The following is an 8083-nucleotide window of genomic DNA, read 5'->3' on the forward strand; positions in this document are numbered from 1 at the left end:
AAATGTAATGATATCATCTGAGGCAGGTGCCTCTGAAGATAGTGCCTTCCTTCATAGTCTACCCACTTTCTTTCATTGTTTTGGTCAATAGTTAGGGTTAAGCCTCAATACAATCTGGGCTGTGAAGTACAATTCATCTCTAAAATGCAAATAATTTTGCACCAAAGGAATTGACATACCTGAAAAGTAAATGCTGGTGGAAACTTGAGAAGTAAGTATGAGAGCAGAGCTTGAGAGTTATTCCTCAAAGTGTGGAACGTAATGCTGGATATGAGAGAATTTATTGAATGGAAGCACTCACACATGTCTCAGAATTGATGATCTGGAAACAACACTGAAGTCCATCCCCCCCAATTTTGCTAGGATAGCTTCTTGAAGCTTGAATAAAGAAAATAATATCGAAAATCTGGAAATTTCTTATGATATTGCAGAAGGGGTGAAAAAGACTCAAGGTGATGCAAATATTAGAATAGATTTACTATGTAAGGCTTGATCACCCATGATTAAGATTCCTGTATGGGGGGTGCCTGGGGGGCGCAGTCGTTAAGTGTCTGCCTTCGGCTCAGGATGTGATCCCAGAGTTCTGGGATTGAGCCCCACATCAGGCTCCTCTGCTAGGAGCCTGCTTCTTCCTCTCCCACTCCCCCTGCTTGTGTTCCCTCTCTCGCTGGCTGTCTCTCTCTGTCAAATAAATAAATAAAATCTTAAAAAAAAAAAAAAAAGATTCCTGTATGGGCCCAGAAGACACCTCACAGGAATGTGCTACAGAGCAGGCACCAACACCTTTAAGAAACTTGGTTGGTGGTAGCTGCACTCTGCAGACTGTGATTGCTATCAAACTGGGCTCTTTAATATCAATGGCAATAAGGCCAAGACATAACGTAAATCATCAAAAGTATGGGGAATATAATTGCCAGCTTGTCATCAAGTTGCCTTGACCTTCAGGAATGTTTGGTAATAGCCTATAGGTCATGGTGTTTTTAGACATGAGATAGATAGGCAGATACCCATGAGAAAGAGGGAGAAAGAAAGATGATAGGCAGAAGACTGTCATCAGCTGCTAAAATGGGAAAATGTGCAGGCTCACTCAATGTCCAGATCTAAGTCAGTTCTCAAATTCAGAACTCATTGATTAAAGCACATGATTCCCGTGAAAGAAGCCTGAAATGCCACATGAAATTTATACAGTAAATATGCCCTTGATTATTCTCCAAAAGGATTTGGAATCATTCCCTGGGTAACTGACACTGAGGAATTGGAAAACCCAGACATTTCTAGGACTGTTAGGTATAAGGTCTGAGCTGACAGTGGTGCCATAGGATCGATCTGAAACACCAGCATGGTTCTCTGGTTAAATGGAAGTTTTTGGAGGCCAGGTGGAATTTGGCTCAAGTCCATTTCACAGTGTATCAAGGTATCTTTGGCCCTAACCTGTTGTTATTTCCTTGGTCCATGTGCATATTATTGAGAGAGAAATACTTAGCAGCTGGCATTATGGTCTATGGAATAAGAGCCACTAGGTCATCAAGAGCCAAGTAGAAGCCCTAGAAATCACACTCCCATCCTGAGGAAAATTATAAATCAGAAGTAATACTATATTATGAGAAGAATTGCTGAAATTAATACCCGTATCAAAGACAGAGGATGTAGGGGTGATGGTTCACATATTTCCATCTAATTCAACTATATGTTAACCTGCAAAAAATGAACTGGATCTTGGCAGATGCATATATTATTATAAATTTATCCAAGTGGCAGCCCCAATCACAGCTGCGGCATTCTACCATCTGCCATAGTAGCTACTATTGGGGCTACCACTTGGTTAAGTGGTAATAAATTAACATAGACTTTGGCACTTGTTACAGGGCTACTGATCTTGCAGATAAATATATTTTTTTTTCCAATTCCTTTTACTAAGGAGGATTAGGTTTGGTTTTTATTCACATGGTAAGAACAGAAGTTCACATTTACTCTCTAGCCCAGGGATGCTAACTGTCCTGCTCTCTGTCATAGTGGAGAATTCAGGTATCTTGATCATCTTGACAAACCATAGAACATAATACTAGCTCAGTACACTGATGACATCATGGTAATCAGACTTGGTGAGTAGGAATTGGAAAGTATAGCAGATATGCTAGTAAGACACATTATATCAAGAAGGTAGAGATAAGCCTCATGAAGATTCAAGAGACTCCACAGTTTTGAAGGCCTAGTGGTCTGTAACAAGCCACAACATTCCTTCTACGACTAAGGGCAAATTTTCACAAATTGTCCCTGACAGTCCTTTGATAGAGGTAAAGTGTTTGATAGGACTCTTCTGGTTTTGTAGGTAGCATACACTGAAATTGAAAATACCGCTCTGACCCATGTATTTGGTGCCTTGGAAGCTATCCATTTTGGATGAGGACAGAGTAAGACAGGATTCTGCAAAAGATCTACCCTGAAGTGCCTAGCCACTTGGGCCTTATGACCCAGTGGATTTGACAAAGGTAGATATATCTGTAAAGAGAAAGTTTTCTTTCTCTTATAAATTCTCTGATAAGCTTCTAGGATTTAGAGGTGGATCATGCCTTTTCTGTAAGGGAACTAGTTTCAATTTTAACAAAAATTCCTGCCATTATCTTGTATCTTACTAGAAACTGATAACCTGACCATGGGATGCTAAGTGACTATGACAATGGGGTTTCTTTCCTTTCTCAGATCCATCATTTCATAAGGTTGGGCAGGTGCAAAAACAAAAAACAGTATTTGGATTTCAGCCTAAGCATATCGAGAATGTCCTAATAAATCACACAAACAGGTAGCCAGACTTCTGTTTACTGATACTTCTATCACAATTTATATCCCTGGCCTTAAGGGGTATTCCGTATTCCCAATAATCTACTAACACAGAAGAAAGGAATCTAGGCTGATGCAAAGGTGGATTGGTGTGATATGCTAATGCCAAACTGAACAGGACTGAGGTCACTCCTTATGCTGGTGGACCAGCATAAAGCAAAAAAAAAAAAAGGGGGGGGGGTTAACATTTGTTGTGGTAATCAACTCTAATTACCAAAACAGGCTACAGCACCTACATAATGAAGGTACAGAGGAATTTATGAGTTTTTATGCCTATGATAACTGTAAATGGATAACTGCAGCAACCATGGTTAAAGTGTTTTGATATCTATTTTTGTGTAAAATTTAGTGGCTTAAAACAAAAATGTTATTTTGTTTATGAATTTATAATTTGGGCAGAGCTTAGCAGAGACAACTTATCTCTGCCATAAGAATTCTCTAGGGTTTCAATTAGAATGATTTGAATATATAGGGATTGGAACATTTAGGGACTGCCCATGCATTTTTCCCTGTGTACTTTTGGGGACTTATGTGATTCAAAGCCTCTGAATGTCATCTCTCTAGCATATGATCCTTAAGGTAGTTGGATGTCTTCCATGGTGGCTCAGAGCTCCAAGAGTGAGTGCCCAAGAGATCAAGGCAGAAGATGCAACACCTTTTATGACCTAGTCTTAGAAGTCATGCATTATCACTTCTGCCATATTCTATTGGTAACACAGGAGCAGTCATAATGTAATGCACGAGGACACTACACTAAAGCTTAAGTGTTGGGAAATGTGGGTCACTGTGGGTCTATATTGTCAGATCTACACAAAGAAAAGAAAACAAAGTGCTTACCACTAAGAAGTAGAATTTTGAGCTTCCCTGACTAGCATGCCCCTCAGTCCAGCCAAAGAGATGGCCAACAGTGAAAAAAATGTAAAATGAGTGGTGGAGGAGAAAGGTGATGGATATATATCAATTATGGCCTTGAAACTAGTTGCAGTACTAGTGCTTTTGCTAGTTTCACTAACCCTCTTACTTTAAATAGTTTCGGTGCTTGAATCTATCAAACATTTTGAGAGACTCTGATTGATTAGCCTTGTGCTTTCCCTCTTGTGGAAGAAGGAAAGGATGCTCTAATTAAGACCATTTTCTTGGAGCACCTGGGTGGCTCGGTCAATTAAGTGTCTGACTCTTGGTTTCAGCTCAGGTCATGATCTCAGGGTCGTGAGACTGAGCCCCGAGTCAGACTCTATGCTCAGCGGGGAGGCTGCCTGAGATTCTCTCTGCCTCTCCCTCTGCCCCTCCCCCTGTCTCTCTCTCTCTCTCTCTCAAAATTTAAAAAAAATATTTTCTTTAATCACAGTAAGGTAAAACGAAAAAATCAATTATTAATGTAAAAATCCATATAGAAAGCAATCAATACCATCTCTCAGAGTCTCATTCTGTGCATGGGTAATTTAAAAGTTGGCCGAGAACTTGAATAATTATGCAGATTTGGGGGGCTTTCTTCCTGTGATTCTTTCCACTTCAGTCCCACCAGTCAGCAGCCTTACATTCAAATTTGTGTTTCTTGCTCAGTTAGACTTCCACTGTCTGTACTCTATTACCCTTTGCTGTGAATTGGAAAAATACCTTCAGACAGAAAACAGGGGAGAATAGAAGACTCACTTCATATATTTTTCTTCTCTTGAAGATTGTAGACCTGAATTGGTTCTGCCCAATGCCTGCAAACAATTGCTTTATATATGTCAATCAGCATTTATAATTCTTTAAGGGTAATAGGGTAAACCTGATAAGAACTAATCCATCATGGCCTTCCAAAACACGTTGCATATCTTGCTTTAGATATGCTATTCTCCAATACAAAAATATAGTTGTTTTATATGCTTTGTTAAATTTATGAGATGTTATCAGTGTTAAAATTTTATTTTGTTTCTTAGTTTTCACAGTCAACATTATATATATTTTAAAATCTATTCTTTTTTTATGTACAATTAATTGGTTTGTTTCTTTTGCCTAATGAGCATCATTCTCTTATAATGCATGTGCTATAGGTTATCAACTAATTTCATTAGTGTTCAATAGCTAAGTTACTCCAATTCTTTAATAGAACAATGCTATGGTCAACATCTTTAATGTATATCTCTTCATTCTTCTCACTAATGAGATTAGGGTAACTTTATATATTAATCATTTAAGTTTTTACTTGTTATTTTTTTCCTTTTTTTCCCCCTGGGTTCTGTCGAATTCACTGGATTTGTTATATACTAATTCTTATTATTTATTCATTGTAAGTATGAAATCCCTGGTTACCACTTTAATCTCAATCTTGTGACTGAAATGGAATCTGTGATATATCACTCAGATCCTTGTTCAGGACCAGAGGGCTTATTCTCCCAGTGATGAAAAGAGATACTTGCAGAGAGCCCATAATAATCATTAGGAAATGCCTTGGCTAAAAAAAAAAGATTTCTCACCCAAATTCACACTCCCCTCCTTGGGACAATTCAGGAATGACCTGGAACTAGTCAAGGTAGGGATGTTTGGGCTCAGCCTGTCTCTAGTTTCAGAGAAAAAGCTTTCACTGATACTGCATCAGAGCACTACTTTTCCCTCTAACACAATCTTGCTTTGTTTTCCTTTTCTCCCTTTCACAGGGTTGACTTCAAGAACACTCCATAATAAACCTACTCTTTCTTATGGTCTTTCTTATGGTCTGCTTCCCAGTGGCACAACCTGTGAGTGACATTTATTCATAGAAATTCTTACTTGTATTGCCCAATTCTCATATGAGTCAAATTATGTTGGCTTTTCTCTTGTGATTTGGGCTTTTATATCTTGCTCTGGAAAGCATAATCTGTGGCTCACTACTTCCTTCACTTTCATATTGAGGTCTCTTATCCATTTGGGGTTATTTATTTATTTATTTATTTATTTATTTTTGTAAATGTATGTGCTAGCGGTCCAATTTTACTTTTCTTTAAATAATAAATTAAGTTTCTAGTTTCATTTACAAAAAAAACCCATCATTTCTTCATAGTTATGTAATCTAACTTCTATCACATAACAAGTGATCGGTTCAAATCCTTGTTTTTCTATTCTTCAGTCAATCAGTCCGTCCCTGAACTAGTACCACACTGATGGTTTTATCATTTGGTGCTGTAATCTATCCTACTATCTAATAGTATGAGTTTCCTATCTTTGTACTTTACGGAAACTGCTTTAGCAATTCATGGAAATTTATCTTTCTGTATAAACTTTGGAAGAAATTTGTCAAGTTTCTCCCAAAATTTAGCTGTGGTATTGAATTGAATAGTGATGAATTTATAGATTTATTTGATGACAATTAAAATCTTTAAAATTTTATCCATTGTATTCATGAGTATACTATATTCCTCCATTCAGATCTATTTGTATATCTTTTAATAGAATTTTTAAAAATCTCTCTAAACCTCTCAGGCAGTCTTTGCTAGATTATTTCCTAGATAATTGATAGTTTTCATTGTTATCACAAATAGCATCTATTTTCCATTTCATTTTCTGGTTACTTATTGCCAGTGAAGAGAACCTGTTGCACATATTTGAAGAATGATTTACTGAGCTGACAGATAAGATTGAAGAACTCTTTCAGAAGGTATTAGCAGGGAATAAAGAGATGGAATGAATGGAAAAAAAGTCAAAAGATATGGAGACTAATAATAGAAATAGCAACAGCCATCTAGAAGGAGAGAAAAGAAACACATACAGAGAAAATATTTGAAGAAAAGAACACTGATAATTTATTTAAATTAATGAAAGATGTAAGACTTCCATTAAAGGATACAAAAGAACAGAGTAGGAGAAATAAGTGGAAGAAAAACTTTCTTATATGGATATATTATAGCGACTTTTTAAGATTATTAAAAACAAAGGAGGGGCACCTGAGTGGCTTAGTAGGTTAAGGGTCCCACTCTTGATTATGGCTCAGGTCATGATGTCAGGGTCCTGAGATTAGGCTCCATGCTGGGCATGGAGACTGCTTGGGATTCTTTCTTTCCCTCTCCTTCTTCCCCTCTTCTGCCCCCCACACGGCTTCCCCCCTCCCACTGCTTGCACTCGCTCTCTCTTAAAAAAAAAAGGTGTTGTATGCCTGGGTGGCTCAGTCAGTTAGGCATCTGCCTTCAGCTCGGGTCATGATCCTGGGGTCCTGGGATCGAGTTCCACATTGGGCTTCTTACTCCGCGGCGAGCCTGCTTCTCGCTCTGCCTCTGCCTCTCCCCGCTGCTCATTCTTTCTCTCTCTCTCTCCCAAATAGATAAAATCTTTTTTAAAAAGTTTGTAGGAAGGATTTTTATCTTAAAATCAGAAGGAATTGATTTATTAAGAAAGACCTCTTAGTTGTACTTTAGATGTTGCTTTCGCTCTCCTGCAATACCTTGTTCTCTTCCTTTCCAACCTTGACCTGGCAGAATAACAACCACAAAGAAGGGTGGTGAGAAAAAGAGCAGTTTGGCCATTAAGGAGTTAGTGACCAGAGAATACATCATCAACATTCACAAGTGCATCCATGGAGTGGGTTTCAAGAAGTGTACCCCTTGGGCACTCAAAGAGATCTGGAAATTTCCCAAGAAGGAGATGGGAACTCCAAATATGTACCATCAGGCTCAACAAAGCTGTCTGGGCCAAAGGAATAAGGAATGCTCCATATGGTATCTGTGTGCAGTTGTCCAGAAAATGTAATGAGGATGGAGATTCGCCTAACAAACTTTGTATGTTGGTTACCTATGTTCTTGTCACCATTTTCAAAAATCTGCAGTTGATGCAGATGAAAACTAACTACTGATTGTCAGATAAAGGTATAAAACTGAAAAAAAAAAAGACTACTTAAAGGGGATATCAAGTGGATACTAATGAACAATGTAAATGTCTTATTTGAAAAAAATCTTCACTTGAAGCTGATTTATAGATTTAAAAGATCAAAATTGCAAAATAAAAAATTCCACACCCACACCTCTGGCCAGGATTTTTAAGATTTTCTTCTTTTATAAATTTAAAAGATTTTGAATACATTTCTAAACAAAAACGCAAATCACTTGAAGCCTTTCAAGATTGTAACCGCCATTCAAGAAAATATAAATAAGAGACAATGGGCAAAGTCTAGAATAGCGCTGTCCAATGGAAATATAATGCTCACCATAAATGTGAACATTAGTAATTTAAAAATTTTCAGTAGCCATTTAAAAATGTTAGAATAAATCAGTAAAATTAATTTTAATAACAT

At 37.5% G+C, this 8083-nt stretch overlaps 1 pseudogene; it reads left to right on the top strand.

Annotated features, from left to right (window-relative positions):
* Nucleotides 1-731: 731 nt before the first annotated feature.
* Nucleotides 732-7645, top strand: LOC113265936 (60S ribosomal protein L31-like; annotated as a pseudogene).
* Nucleotides 7646-8083: the final 438 nt, after the last annotated feature.

This window comes from Ursus arctos, unplaced genomic scaffold (genome assembly GCF_023065955.2).
Source record: "Ursus arctos isolate Adak ecotype North America unplaced genomic scaffold, UrsArc2.0 scaffold_3, whole genome shotgun sequence".
NCBI classification, from domain to species: Eukaryota; Metazoa; Chordata; class Mammalia; order Carnivora; family Ursidae; genus Ursus; species Ursus arctos.